The sequence below is a fragment of the Salmo salar genome, chromosome ssa03 (genome assembly GCF_905237065.1).
Source record: "Salmo salar chromosome ssa03, Ssal_v3.1, whole genome shotgun sequence".
Taxonomy (NCBI): Eukaryota; Metazoa; Chordata; class Actinopteri; order Salmoniformes; family Salmonidae; genus Salmo; species Salmo salar.
The window spans coordinates 92134405-92150084 of NC_059444.1; positions in this window are offsets into that span (position 1 = coordinate 92134405).

Below are 15680 nucleotides of genomic sequence, written 5' to 3' on the forward strand. Positions count from 1 at the left end.
TTTGGTAGCATTTCGTAGTATGACTGATTTTATTAATTGGATTAGTACTGTACAAAGTTAGAGGTGCGCTATTTGATAGATTCCCCGCTCCCCCTACCTCGGGCTTCCAGTGGGGAGACCTGAGGTCAACCTACCACCGCCCCCCTCCCCATCTCCATCTCGTACTTCTGAGTGGGAGACCTTCCCAGGCAGTAGCCTGCTTAGCTCACAAACTAGAATCAGGGCGCCCACTCCGACAAGGTTAATTGACCCACAGTCCCACACGGTGACATGATATCATTGACGTGACGTGCAAATAAGCGATAGAAAACCGATTGCGCAAATGTCACCATTCAGGGGCGGAAATCCCGGGGGGGACGGGGGGGACACGACCCCCCCATCCTGGGAAAAATATGATTTGTCCCCCCCAATATATCACTGAAACATAACTATGTAATTTAAATAATATTAATAATACGCAATGAAAGCAATTGTGCTGATTATAGACACTTAGTAGCGCGTTTTTAAGTTTCAAAAGATTGCAACCCCCCCACCCTTTGCCTCACAATGGTTTGATCCACTGCCAGTTCCTTAGTTTGCTAGGTAAAAGAGAGGTCATATCTACTGTCTGAAAGGCACTCAATGCACGTAACTGACGTGAGGTTAATCCAGTCAATCGCGCACACACACTAGCTGAATATGCAGAGCTAGCGCGCAAATATTAACTATTAAGCTAGCTAGTACCTATTCCATTTATGTGGCGTCGTCAAAGATGGAATCAGCATGCAGATGATGTAAGTTAGTGCTTCAAAGTCCCTGTGATAAGGTTAGCGATAAACTGAAATCCAAACTGAACAGAACTACACTCTTCTACCATAGTCTTAAATATATTTAATGGTCTCGTTGCAAAAGCTAAATTGTCGCAAGTGAACTTTTATTTACTTATTTTATTTCACCTTTATTTAACCCGGGTAGCAAAGATTATAGCAAACACCACTGAAACTGAATTGGTGCTCGCTAGCTTTGCAAATTCAGCTATTGTTGGAAGCCAGCCAATATGAAACAAACTATTAAAATTACAAAAGGTTGCAGCATATGTTGTGTAAATGGTGAACTCATACAGCTGTCAACTCTTGTCATTTGAATCCGTTTCACATTTGCTAGCTACCTTTTAGATCGAAGCCCAAATAGAATGATTGAAGATGATAGAAGCCCATCTCCTACTGTAAATAACCTACACACTGTGTGTGTAGCCAGCCAGTCAGCCAGGTAGAAAAATGGCAGAAAAATAAAAGACGGACATCAGAGTATTTTTCAATACACCAAAACGCATAGTAAGAACCCTAGTAGCCTAATATGTCAAAGACTAGTTGATAAAATGTTCAGAAGAAAGAAATGAAATTCTAATGGAAATGTTTCACAATGATGTCATTAGGCAGAGCAGGCAACAGATGGCACACAGACAGCAGAGTTGGGGACAGATATGCAGGGACAGACTGGCAGAGACAGGGAGTCTCAGGTAAGTTTGTTGAGTCTTTGTTTGGCAACATTATGAAAGGTTCTACATTTTTTTGACTTGTAAAATAGGAACATAATTGGAAAATGCCATGGATACCCCCACTCTCAACTGGTGACTGAACTAAGATTTGTTAAAGGCAATGGTATTGCTGTTGTGATTAGTTGTGTAGTTTTGGGTACCGGTAGATAGGAGTACGGCAAACACCTTATTTCTTTGGTTCCTCAATATACATTTACCATATTACAATGTAGGCTATGTGATACAGCACTACTTTTGGTGTCCCCCTCAGGAATTGCTCTTGAGAAAATTTCATGTAATTGTCCCCTCCAAAGTTGATATCAGATTTTCGCCCCTGTCACCATTCCTAATTTTTTGCAAGATGCCGCCCTGGGTGGCTGCCCATGTCACCCATACCTAAATCCGCTACTGTTTACAATAATTAGGCCTAAATAAGCCATACCAAAAATATATGAACCTAGTGATGCAAAATGCAACAATTTCAAAGATTTTACTGAGTTACTGTTCATATAAGGAAATCCGTCAATTGAAAGAAATGAATTAGGCCTTAATCTATGGATTTTACATGACTGGGAATACAGACAGATACGAATCTGTTGGTCACAGAAAAAAAAGTAGGGGCATGGATCAGAAAACAAGTCAGTATCTGGTGTGACCACCATTGGCCTCATGCAGCGCAACACATCTCATTTGAATAGAGTTGATCAGGATGTTGATTGTGGCCTGTGAAATGTTGTCTCACTCCTCTTCGATTGCTGTGCGAATATGTTGGATATTGGTTGGAACTGGAACATCCTGTCCTACACGTCAATCCAGAGCATCCCAAACATGCTCAATGGGTATGTCACCCTGGTGAGTATGCAGGCAATGGAAGAACGTTGACAGTTTACGCTTCCAGGAATTGTGTACAGATCCTTGCGACATGGGGCCGTGTATTATCATGCTGAAATATGAGGTAATGGTGGAGGATGAATGCCACAACAATGGGCCTCAGGATGTGGTCACGGTATCTCTGTGCATTCAAAGTGCATCGATAAAATGCAATCGTGTTCGTTGTCCGTAGCTTATGCCTGCCCATACCATAACCCCACCGCCACCATGGGGCACTCTGTTCACAATGTTGACATCAGCAAACCACTCGCCCACACAATGCCATTCACATGGTCTGCGGTTGTGAGGCTGGTTGGACGTGCTGCCAAATTCTCTAAAACTACGTTGGATGCAGCTTATGGTAGAGTAATTAACAACAGCTCTGGTGGACATTCCTGAAGTCAACATGCCAATTGCACTCTCCCTCAAAACTCTGTGGCATTGTGTTGTGTGACAAAACTGTACATTTTAGAGTGGCCTTTTATTGTCTCCAGAACCTGTGTAATGATCATGCTGTTTAATCAGCTTCTTGATATGCCACACCTGTCAGGTGGATGGATTATCTTGGCAAAGGAAAACTTCTCGCTAACAGGGATTTGAAAATAATTGTGTGCCCCACATTTTAGAGAAATTAGCTTTTTGAGCTTATGGAACATTTCTGGGATGTTTTATTTCAGTTCTTGAAACATGGAGACCAACACTTTACATGTTACGTTTATATTTTAGTTCAGTGTAGAATAAAACACGTACCGGCTGACTTTTCATGAGCTGCTGCCAGAAAGAAAAGACTTGCCAACATGAACTTTCCGTCAGACTCAGTGTTGTGACACATCTCAGAGGAATTCACAGCTTTAGTTGACAGTAAGTATCATGCCCCATTGTTCTGATGCCTTTAAAATCTGTCCTTGTGACCTTGGGGGCTCAAGTGGTCAGGAAGCAGACAGTATACCTGAGTGTTCTGCAGTGTTCCACTCTGAAACAATGTGGACCAAATCGCCCAATAGTGGCCTCATGGGTGGAATTTTATTGTTTTTCAGAATTTAATAATTAATACTTTTTTATTAAAAAAAGAATCCGGTGGTTCTATTGCAAACGGTTTTGTTAAATTACTGTATTCTGTGATGTATACAAAGTTTAATATTGGGATGCAAACTCAAACTTGAATACATATCAACTCTACTGCATATCTGACATGGTACAGGTGTCTTCTTTTTTAAGCCCGTAACCATGTGTGTGAGGTATAGGTAGGTAGGCTAAATTTGTTTAAGACTACCAAGAAAACACACTGTGTGACCCTGATTTAGCCCCTGCAGTAAAAGGTTAACTCACTTGTTGCTGAGAGTAGTCTACACTCAGGTGACTGTAGAGTCATTGCTACCACTCACACAACGTCATGTGTAGCCCAGTAGTCTATGTATAGACCTATAATATAAAGGAGCGGTAGTTCATTTCAAGATATGTTTTTCTTTGTTTTTCTTTCTAGGCCAGTGATGTAGGCCTGCCATGTTATTGTAAAACCTCTTCATAGGCTAACCCCACGTACTGAGGACCAGATAATCAAACATTTCACTAGGATATTTTTGTCAAGAGGACTTTTTTTTATTAGTCAACACAGCTCCACTCTGTTCACTTCCCATCAAGCACAGGGATGACATCAGCTACTCAGCTAAATCTCTAGTTTCCGTGGAAATGAGTCGGCCTACATTAAAGTGGTCTGTCAGGTAGATGTTTTGTCTTTTGCAGACAGGTCTGTGTAAATCGAGGAGGCAGATGCTGGCTAACCAAGGAAGTAACCCAAGTAATCTGTTTACGTTACTAATTTACTAATGACTGAGTTACTAATTACTTTAATTGTCATTTAATATGATTACAAATCTGAAGAAATCAGCCCAAACTCGTTGACCACATCCCATCAGGCCCATGTGGACTCTGAGAGGGGGTGTTTTGTCTAGACTACCTTTGGCAGACCTTGAACTACTCAGCTACCACTTATTGTCTTGGCTGATCTGTTCAGGATTCAGGATACAGTCTGTGGGGTCCCACCCTGGCCTCAACATTACTGGCAGTAGCGAAGGAAAACATTTACTATAGTTGAACATCGCCTTTTGACTCTTCTGGGTGTGACCTCTTCTTATTGTCTTCACCATAAATACTTTTTTAGATTTGAAACAAACACAGGAATCAAGTGAATCACAACCCTCAGATCATTTAGATCAGGGTCACCAATCTTTTCTGGAATCAAGATCACTTTGAGTCAAAATGCAAGCCGAGGTCTAACACTCAGATCTTTCTTTTTAAACATGACTTAAAAAAACATAAGCTTATGCAACATTAACCTATTAAAAACAGTTCTGTAGCAATGAGGTTTGTGCAGTAGGCAATAGGCCCAATACATTATCGCTGCATATTGGCTATGCTTGAATTTCCCTGTCAATGTTGTTCTTCTCAGACCATTTTGAAATTATATTTCAACATTTGAAGTATATGATCACACTGGTAATAAATCTTTTGTTGCATTGTGAGGCACAGCTGAATGAGCATAATAATGTGTTTTATTTTAATTTTACTGGACTGATGGCCTGCATCTGATTGTCAGTCTGAGTGGAGGGAGGGAGCAGCGGTGAGGCTGGCTCTCACCAGACTAACCAACCCTCCCGTACTGTCCGAATACCCATAATAGTCTACTAATGCCGCTTTGAAAACAACTGGGAACTCGGAATTGTCCGACTTCCGACTTCAGTGTGTTCAAGACAACTGGGGACTCTGAAAAAAAAACGAGCTCCGACTGTGAAAATTGTTTTGAACAGTCATCCAACTCAGAATTCCATGTCGGATACTCTGGCATCTTTCTAGAACTCTGATTTTACTACCTGAAGATCACTGACGCAATCATTTCACCTATTTTTTTTCCAGAGTTCCCAGTTGTCTTGAAAGTACCATAAATAGAATGCGAAAAAAATAGTTTTATAGTATATGAAATTTAGAAAATAGTCCTCCGAAATGCATCATCAAATGCGTGACTGCGTTGACATTCGCGCTGGCTGGTACAACGCCTTAAATGACCTGATTATCAGCTGTTGTCAAACACGTGAGTCAGAAAAGTGAATTCTACTTGATCAAATGCCGAAATGAGTAGGCAGTTTAAGTATGTAGCACGCTATTGATGCTATATAAGGCAATGGTGCTATCTGTCAATGATTTTCGAGGCCAGTATAATGAAGATTTAAATTACCATCCAGATGTGTTTACACTTGATTAATATCCAGACATAAAGCGTGCCTGGCTACCTACATGTGGTCACGCAAATCTGATCACAATCAGATCAAAATGTGTTTTTTAATCGTCTACATCTGTCTAAAAATGTGGGCACAATCAGAATGTGGACAAGATCAGGACAAAGGGCGCATGTTAGCATGCACCAGCAGGCACAGCGCAGTAGCTCTCTCCAGGACCAGTTTCAGAGAACACCTATGACTCACTGTTAATTCTGTAACACCTGGAAGGAAAAGGGATTCACTGGAATTATATTTAGTGGGTTTTATTGCAGGGTTTTATTGACGCTATTGTGCATCATGTTGTGTGCAGAAGAGGCCTTAGCCTTCTGGGATGGTTCAATGACAAGGCCATCATGGAAAGAGTTGTTCAGCTGTAGAGACACAACAACACAGTAATTCAGTATGTCTGGTCCTCCATCATGTTGTTCAGCTGTAGAGACACAACAACACAGTAATTCAGTATGTCTGGTCCTCCATCATGTTGTTCAGCTGTAGAGACACAACAACACAGTAATTCAGTATGTCTGGTCCTCCATCATGTTGTTCAGCTGTAGAGACACAACAACACAGTAATTCAGTATGTCTGGTCCTCCATCATGTTGTTCAGCTGTAGAGACACAACAACACAGTAATTCAGCATGTCTGGTCCTCCATCATGGAAAGAGTTGTTCAGCTGTAGAGACACAACAACACAGTAATTCAGTATGTCTGGTCCTCCATCATGGAACGAGTTGTTCAGCTGTAGAGACACAACAACACAGTAATTCAGTATGTCTGGTCCTCGATCATGTTGTTCAGCTGTAGAGACACAACAACACAGTAATTCAGTATGTCTGGTCCTCCATCATGTTGTTCAGCTGTAGAGACACAACAACACAGTAATTCAGTATGTCTGGTCCTCCATCATGTTGTTCAGCTGTAGAGACACAACAACACAGTAATTCAGTATGTCTGGTCCTCCATCATGTTGTTCAGCTGTAGAGACACAACAACACAGTAATTCAGTATGTCTGGTCCTCCATCATGTTGTTCAGCTGTAGAGACACAACAACACAGTAATTCAGTATGTCTGGTCCTCCATCATGGAACGAGTTGTTCAGCTGTAGAGACACAACAACACAGTGCTTCAGTATGTCTGGTCCTCCATCATGGAACGAGATGTTCAGCTGTAGAGACACAACAACACAGTAATTCAGTATGTCTGGTCCTCGATCATGGAACGAGATGTTCAGCTGTAGAGACACAACAACACAGTAATTCAGTATGTCTGGTCCTCCATCATGGAACGAGATGTTCAGCTGTAGAGACAACAACACAGTAATTCAGTATGTCTGGTCCTCCATCATGGAACGAGATATTCAGCTGTAGAGACACAACAACACAGTAATTCAGTATGTCTGGTCCTCCATCATGTTGTTCAGCTGTAGAGACACAACAACACAGTAATTCAGTATGTCTGGTCCTCCATCATGTTGTTCAGCTGTAGAGACACAACAACACAGTAATTCAGTATGTCTGGTCCTCCATCATGTTGTTCAGCTGTAGAGACACAACAACACAGTAATTCAGTATGTCTGGTCCTCCATCATGGAACGAGATGTTCAGCTGTAGAGACACAACAACACAGTAATTCAGTATGTCTGGTCCTCCATCATGTTGTTCAGCTGTAGAGACACAACAACACAGTAATTCAGTATGTCTGGTCCTCCATCATGGAACGAGATGTTCAGCTGTAGAGACACAACAACACAGTAATTCAGTATGTCTGGTCCTCGATCATGGAACGAGATGTTCAGCTGTAGAGACACAACAACACAGTAATTCAGTATGTCTGGTCCTCCATCATGGAACGAGATGTTCAGCTGTAGAGACAACAACACAGTAATTCAGTATGTCTGGTCCTCCATCATGGAACGAGATATTCAGCTGTAGAGACAACAACACAGTAATTCAGTATGTCTGGTCCTCCATCATGTTGTTCAGCTGTAGAGACACAACAACACAGTAATTCAGTATGTCTGGTCCTCCATCATGTTGTTCAGCTGTAGAGACACAACAACACAGTAATTCAGTATGTCTGGTCCTCCATCATGTTGTTCAGCTGTAGAGACACAACAACACAGTAATTCAGTATGTCTGGTCCTCCATCATGTTGTTCAGCTGTAGAGACACAACAACACAGTAATTCAGTATGTCTGGTCCTCCATCATGTTGTTCAGCTGTAGAGACACAACAACACAGTAATTCAGTATGTCTGGTCCTCCATCATGGAACAAGATGTTCAGCTGTAGAGACACAACACAGTAATTCAGTATGTCTGGTCCTCCATCATGTTGTTCAGCTGTAGAGACACAACAACACAGTAATTCAGTATCCCTGGTCCTAGTTGCAATAGTTACAGTAGGGATTTAAATTTAATTTAATTTTACACAAAACGGGAAAAACACAATGCCCATTTCAATGAGGATAAAGTATCCTGTTTCAGGTTAGCTCTAACATTCTCTGTGAAAATCTAATTGAATGTTCTGAATGCCCTGAATTCATAGCCTCATACCAGACTTGGTAAAAGGTCTCGTCATTTTAAGTATTTGAGATTAACTTTATTTCCACTGATCATTAAATCTTTGGGACTATTCCATTTCAACAATAACTTATAGTTGTGGTAATAAATCAGGGTGTGACAGTGACACTCTGCCTCCACCTAGTGGTATCCAGAATTGGTGGTATCCTAGTGGTATCCTCTGGCAGAGAGCTGAAAGAACATTATTAAAACATAAAGACATTGTGATCCTTCACTGCTATTTCTCAATTCATGTAATGTCATGATTCACTTTTTAATATATTCCTAGATTAAAGGGCATTGGTCAACTTTGAACATTTTCAGGAAGATCCTTTGACCCGTCAGTCACTCTTCATAGACAGACAGCTGGGTACTGGAGACTGATCTCAGGGTCTGGTTGGAGCCTCAGGAATTATCAAGTAGATTTCCACAATGCATTTTTAGTTATTAAACCCCATAGTATTTCATACAGTAATGATGATCAGTAGTATTATTAAACCCCATAGTATTTCATACAGTAATGATCATCAGTAGTATTATTAAACCCCACAGAATTTCATACAGTAATGATCATCAGTAGTATGAGAAAGCGTTGAACATGGAACCCCCAACCAGGCTGCAGAGTGTGTTACATTCTCCACAAATCTTTGAGGAATTCCCCTTTTATAATGTATCATGTATAGCAGTAACCTTACTTTGGGTCAAAGGGCATTGGTCCACTGATAACATTCCGAGGATTGTCCCTGGAGCAGTCATAGACAGACAGCTGGGTACTGATCTCTGGGTCTGGGGGTCGGCAGCGCCAGAGACACTCATCTTAGGGGCATGTTCCAACTTCCAGAAATACAGTGCTATAAAGAGTCACACACACCACTTGGGGACACACACTTTCTTGATCAAACATGTACTTACTAGTGTTTATAGTCTATATAAAGATATGCACTACTACACAGACTGACACATCATACCTCTATCAAACACCCATCAAATAATAACACAAGTTACCCCTTACTTGAGTATTCTCTCTCTGTTCTGTCTGTTACATTATTGTTTCTGAAATACAATACTGTACTGTCTTCTACATTCCATTTCAACAATAACTTATAGTTGTGGTAATAAATCATGGTGTGACAGTGACACTGACTCCACCTAATGGTATCCAGAGTTCTATAGGGTCCACCTAGTGGTATCCACACAGAGTTCCCCTGTCCGGAGTTCTACAGGGGTCCACCTAGTGGTACCCACACAGAGTTCCCCTGTCCAGAGTTCTATAAGGTCCACCTAGTGGTATCCACACAGAGTTCCCCTGTCCAGAGTTCTATAGGGTCCACCTAGTGGTATCCACACAGAGTTCTCCTGTCCAGAGTTCTATAGGGTCCACCTAGTGGTATCCACACAGAGTTCCCCTGTCCAGAGTTCTATAGGGGTCCACCTAGTGGTATCCACACAGAGTTCCCCTGTCCAGAGTTCTATAGGGTCCACCTAGTGGTATCCACACAGAGTTCCCCTGTCCAGAGTTCTATAGGGGTCCACCTAGTGGTATCCACACAGAGTTCCCCTGTCCAGAGTTCTATAGGGGTCCACCTAGTGGTATCCACACAGAGTTCCCCTGTCCAGAGTTCTATAGGGGTCCACCTAGTGGTATCCACACAGAGTTCCCCTGTCCAGAGTTCTATAGGGTCCACCTAGTGGTATCCACACAGAGTTCCCCTGTCCAGAGTTCTACAGGGGTCCACCTAGTGGTATCCACACAGAGTTCCCCTGTCCAGAGTTCTACAGGGGTCCACCTAGTGGTATCCACACAGAGTTCCCCTGTCCAGAGTTCTATAGGGGTCCACCTAGTGGTATCCACACAGAGTTCCCCTGTCCAGAGTTCTATAGGGTCCACCTAGTGGTATCCACACAGAGTTCCCCTGTCCAGAGTTCTACAGGGGTCCACCTAGTGGTATCCACACAGAGTTCCCCTGTCCAGAGTTCTACAGGGGTCCACCTAGTGGTATCCACACAGAGTTCCCCTATCCAGAGTTCTACAGGGGTCCACCTAGTGGTATCCAGAGTTCTACAGGGGTCCACCTAGTGGTATCCACACAGAGTTCCCCTGTCCAGAGTTCTACAGGGGTCCACCTAGTGGTATCCACACAGAGTTCCCCTGTCCAGAGTTCTATAGGGTCCACCTAGTGGTATCCACACAGAGTTCCCCTGTCCAGAGTTCTATAGGGTCCACCTAGTGGTATCCACACAGAGTTCCCCTGTCCAGAGTTCTACAGGGTCCACCTAGTGGTATCCACACAGAGTTCCCCTGTCCAGAGTTCTATAGGGTCCACCTAGTGGTATCCACACAGAGTTCCCCTGTCCAGAGTTCTATAGGGTCCACCTAGTGGTATCCACACAGAGTTCCCCTGTCCAGAGTTCTATAGGGGTCCACCTAGTGGTATCCACACAGAGTTCCCCTGTCCAGAGTTCTATATGGGTCCACCTAGTGGTATCCACACAGAGTTCCCCTGTCCAGAGTTCTATAGGGGTCCACCAAGTGGTATCCACACAGAGTTCCCCTGTCCAGAGTTCTATAGGGTCCACCTAGTGGTATCCACACAGAGTTCCCCTGTCCAGAGTTCTATAGGGGTCCACCTAGTGGTATCCAGAGTTCTATAGGGTCCACCTAGTGGTATCCACACAGAGTTCCCCTGTCCAGAGTTCTATAGGGTCCACCTAGTGGTATCCACACAGAGTTCCCCTGTCCAGAGTTCTATAGGGTCCACCTAGTGGTATCCACACAGAGTTCCCCTGTCCAGAGTTCTATAGGGTCCACCTAGTGGTATCCACACAGAGTTCCCCTGTCCAGAGTTCTATAGGGGTCCACCTAGTGGTATCCACACAGAGTTCCCCTGTCCAGAGTTCTATAGGGTCCACCTAGTGGTATCCACACAGAGTTCCCCTGTCCAGAGTTCTATAGGGGTCCACCTAGTGGTATCCACACAGAGTTCCCCTGTCCAGAGTTCTATAGGGTCCACCTAGTGGTATCCACACAGAGTTCCCCTGTCCAGAGTTCTACAGGGGTCCACCTAGTGGTATCCACACAGAGTTCCCCTGTCCAGAGTTCTATAGGGGTTACTTTCAGTTTCGGACTAACAGTTTTCTTTACTGACAACTGGGTTTAGAGACAGACAGACATCAAATACTCATGATCTTTGACCTCCCATCATTTCAGGCTTTTTTCACAGAAATTGCATGTTAACACTTTACATTGCATATTATAGGCATTAAAATCCATTAATAAAGCCCTTGACCATTTTAAATAATAGTACTTAAAATGTACAGTGTATGATATGCAGCTTACAACAACTACAGGTGACATCATTGTGGTCATGTGGTCCAGTTTAAACCGTCACTCCAACACTAAACATGTTAAAATGGTTGAGTAGTGTACACATGTAACATATGCTATGATCCCTTATTGGTGTCACCTGTTAAATCCACTTCAATCAGTGTAGATGAAGGGGAGGAGACAGGTTAAATAAGGATTTTTAAGCCTTGAGATAAGTGACACTGACAAGACAAAATATTTAAGTGCCTTTGAAGGGGATATGTAATAGGTGCCAGGTGCACCGGTTTGAGTGTGTGAAGAACTGCAACGCTGCTGGGTTTTTCACACTCAACAGTTTCCTGTGTGTATCAGGACTGGTCCCCCACCCAAAGGACATCCAGACAACTTGACACAACTATAGGAAGCATTGGAGTCAACATGAGTTAGCATCCCTGTGGAACGCTTTCAACACCATGTAGAGTCCATGGCCTGACGAATTGAGACTGTTCGGAGGGGGGTGCTACTCAATATTAGGAAGGTGTTCTTAATGTTTTGTACACTGTGTATATATTTTAACATGGTTGCTATTTACAGGAATAGACTGCCCCAAAGTGGTGTATGTGTGTGTTACTCCATGTATTTAAATCAGTGGTGGTCAGTGCCATTTAAGATTTGGGAGGACACATTTTTGTTTCATGACCTTGGCCTTACTTTTATTACAGCATACTGGATGACTGTCATTCATATTCCATTTACCCGTTCAATGTAACAGCTATACAGTTGAAGTCGGAAGTTTACATACACTTAGGTTGGAGTCATTAAAAAAAAAATTCAACCACTCCACAAATTTCCTGTTAACAAACATTAGTTTTGGCAAGTCGGTTAGGACATCTACTTTGTGCATGACACAAGTCATTTTTCCAACAATTGTTTACAGACAGATTATTTCACTTATAATTCACTGTATCACAATTCCAGTGGGTCAGAAGTTTACAAACACTAAGTTGACTGTGCTTTTAAACAGCTTGGAAAATTCCAGAAAATGTCATGGCTTTAGAAGCTTCTGATAGACTAATTTACATAATTTGAGTCAATTGGAGGTGTATCTGTGGATGTATTTCAAGGCCTACCTTCAAACGCAGTGCCTCTTTGCTTGCCATCATAGGAAAATCAAAAGAAATCAGCCAAGACCTCAGCAAAAAAATTGTAGACCTCCACAAGTCTGGTACATACTTGGGAGCAATTTGCAAACGCCTGAAGGTACCACGTTCATCTGTACAAACAATAGTACGCAAGTATAAACACCATGGGACCACACAGCCGTCATACCGCTCAGGAAGGAGACACGTTCTGTCTCCTAGAGATTAACATTCCGCTACAAGACCATGGTGATTGCCTACGGAGCTGTGAAGGGAACGGCACCTCCATACCTTCAGGCTCTGATCAGGCCCTACACCCAAACAAGGGCACTGCGTTCATCCACCACTGGCCTGCTGGCCCCCCTACCTCTGAGGAAGCACAGTTCCCGCTCAGCCCAGTCAAAACTGTTCGCTGCTCTGGCACCCCAATGGTGGAACAAGCTCCCTCACGACGCCAGGACAGCGGAGTCAATCACCACCTTCCGGAGACACCTGAAACCCCACCTCTTTAAGGAATACCTAGGATAGGATAAAGTAATCCTTCTAACCCCCCCCTTAAAAGATTTAGATGCACTATTGTAAAGTGGTTGTTCCACTGGATATCATAAGGTGAATGCACCATTTTGTAAGTCGCTCTGGATAAGAGCGTCTGCTAAATGACTTAAATGTAATGTAATAATAATGTAATAACATACTTTGGTGCGAAAAGTGCAAATCAATCCCAGAACAACAGCAAAGGACCTTGTGAAGATGCTGGAGGAAACAGGTACAAAAGTATCTATATCCACAGTAAAACGAGTCCTATATCGACCGCTCAGCAAGGAAGAAGCCACTGCTCCAAATCCGCCATAAAAAAGCCAGTTTGCAACTGCACGTGGGGACAAAGATTGTACTTTTTGGAGAAATGTCCTCTGGTCTGATGAAACAAAAATATAACTATTTGGCCATAATGACCATCGTTATGTTTGGAGGAAAAGGAGGAGGCTTGCAAGCCGAAGAACACCATCCCAACCGTGAAGCACAGGGGTGGCAGCCTCATGTTGTGGGAGTGATTTGCTGCAGGAGGGACTGGTGCACTTCACAAAATAGATGGCTTCATGAGGATGGAAAATTATGTGGATATATTGAAGCAACATCTCAAGACATTAGTCAGGAAGTTCCAAATGGACTTCTGGGATTGATTTGCACTTTTCGCACCAAAGTACATTCATCTCTAGGAGACAGAACGCATCTCTTTCCTGAGCGGTTTCCTGCGTGGTCCCATGGTGTTTATACTTGCGTATTCTTGGGACAATGGCCCCAAGCATACTTCCAAAGTTGTGGCAAAATGGCTTTAGGACAACAAAGTCAAGGTATTGGAGTGGCCATCACAAAGCCCTGACCTCAATCCCATAAAAGATTTGTGGGCAGAACTGAAAAAGCGTGTGCGAGCAAGGCGGCCTACAAACCTGACTCAGTTACACCAGCTCTGTCAGGAGGAATGGGCCAAAATTCACCCAACTTATTGTGGGAAGCTTGTGGAAGGCTACCCGAAACGTTTGACCCAAATTAAACAATTTAAAGTCAATGCTACCAAATACTAATTGAGTGTATGTAAACTTCTGACTCACTGGGAATGTGATGAAAGAAATAAAAGCTGAAATAAATCACTCTCTACTATTATTCTGACATTTCGCATTCTCTTAAAATAAAGTGGTGATCCTAACTGACCTAAGACATGGCATTTTCACTAGGATTAAATGTCAGGAATTGTGAAAAACTGAGTTTAAATGTAGTTGGCTAAGGTGTATGAAAACTTCCGACTTCAACTGGCTAATACATGATACTCAAATGTTCCTTATAATGGGGCTGTACAAATGACCTGGACTAACCTGTACCCCTGCACATTGACTTGGTACCACCTGTATACAGCCTCGTTGTTATTCTATTGTGTTACTTTACTTTATTTGGTAAATATTTTCTTAACTCTTTCTTGAACTGCACTGTTGGTTAAGGGCTTGTAAGTAAGCATTTCACGGTAAGGTCAACACATGTTGTATTCGGCGCATGTGACAAATAAAGTTTGATTTGATACCCATCATGAGGTTGTTACAACGTAGCCTATGAATGGAAGTTTACAACGTAGGTGCACACAGGTTGAGATAAAAATTAGGTGACAGACAGTGACACATTCAATACTACCTTGCACACTCTTGCCAGCATTTAGCTGATATAGGGTGTAATCATTCGTCCAACAATTGCAACAAAAAAAATCTATTGGACAAATTCAGGTATGTTTATCCCCGTTTCATTCCGTTTGCTTCTGTTAAAAAGGTTTCAACAGAATTGGCGGAATGAATACACCCCTGATCACGTGTAAACACAGTTCACTTTCACAGCAGCCACGTTGTATTCCTTCTCGCATCTATGTGCTCCCCTCCTCTCACCTTTTCCCTTTGTTTGTGGACTTCAATGTACAACACGTCAGCTGTATGTGACCAGGCAAAAAAAGCTTTCCAAGCCAAACCATATCATAAACGCTACACACAGCCTACATCGTTGTCACCATATTAGCTAAAGTAACATCAGTCAACATAGCTAATAGAACTAACGAGTTAGTAAACCTGCTACAATCATGAAGTAACGTTACATTGGACAGTCAGTAAGCGGTTACGGCGGAGGGCCCCGGTGGCAAAAAAATGTGTCAAACCAAAAGCTTACCTTGGAAGAGTTCCAGTGTTGTGTTGGATAGTCATAGCCAGCTAGCTAACATATCATCCCTCTGTTTTAGCAGGGTGTTTGAGTAGGCTAAACAACTGTATCTAGCTGCATTTGCTAGCTAAGCAAGTGAATCTCTCTAGCTTCTCCTTCATTTTGGACTACTCACCACATGTTATGCACTGCAGTGCTAGCTAGCTGTAGCTTATGCTTTCAGTACTAGATTAATTCTCTGATCCTTTGATTGGGTGGACAACATGTCCATGTTGCAAGAGCTCTGGAAGTTGTCATAAATACTGTGTAAGTCTATGGAAGGTGG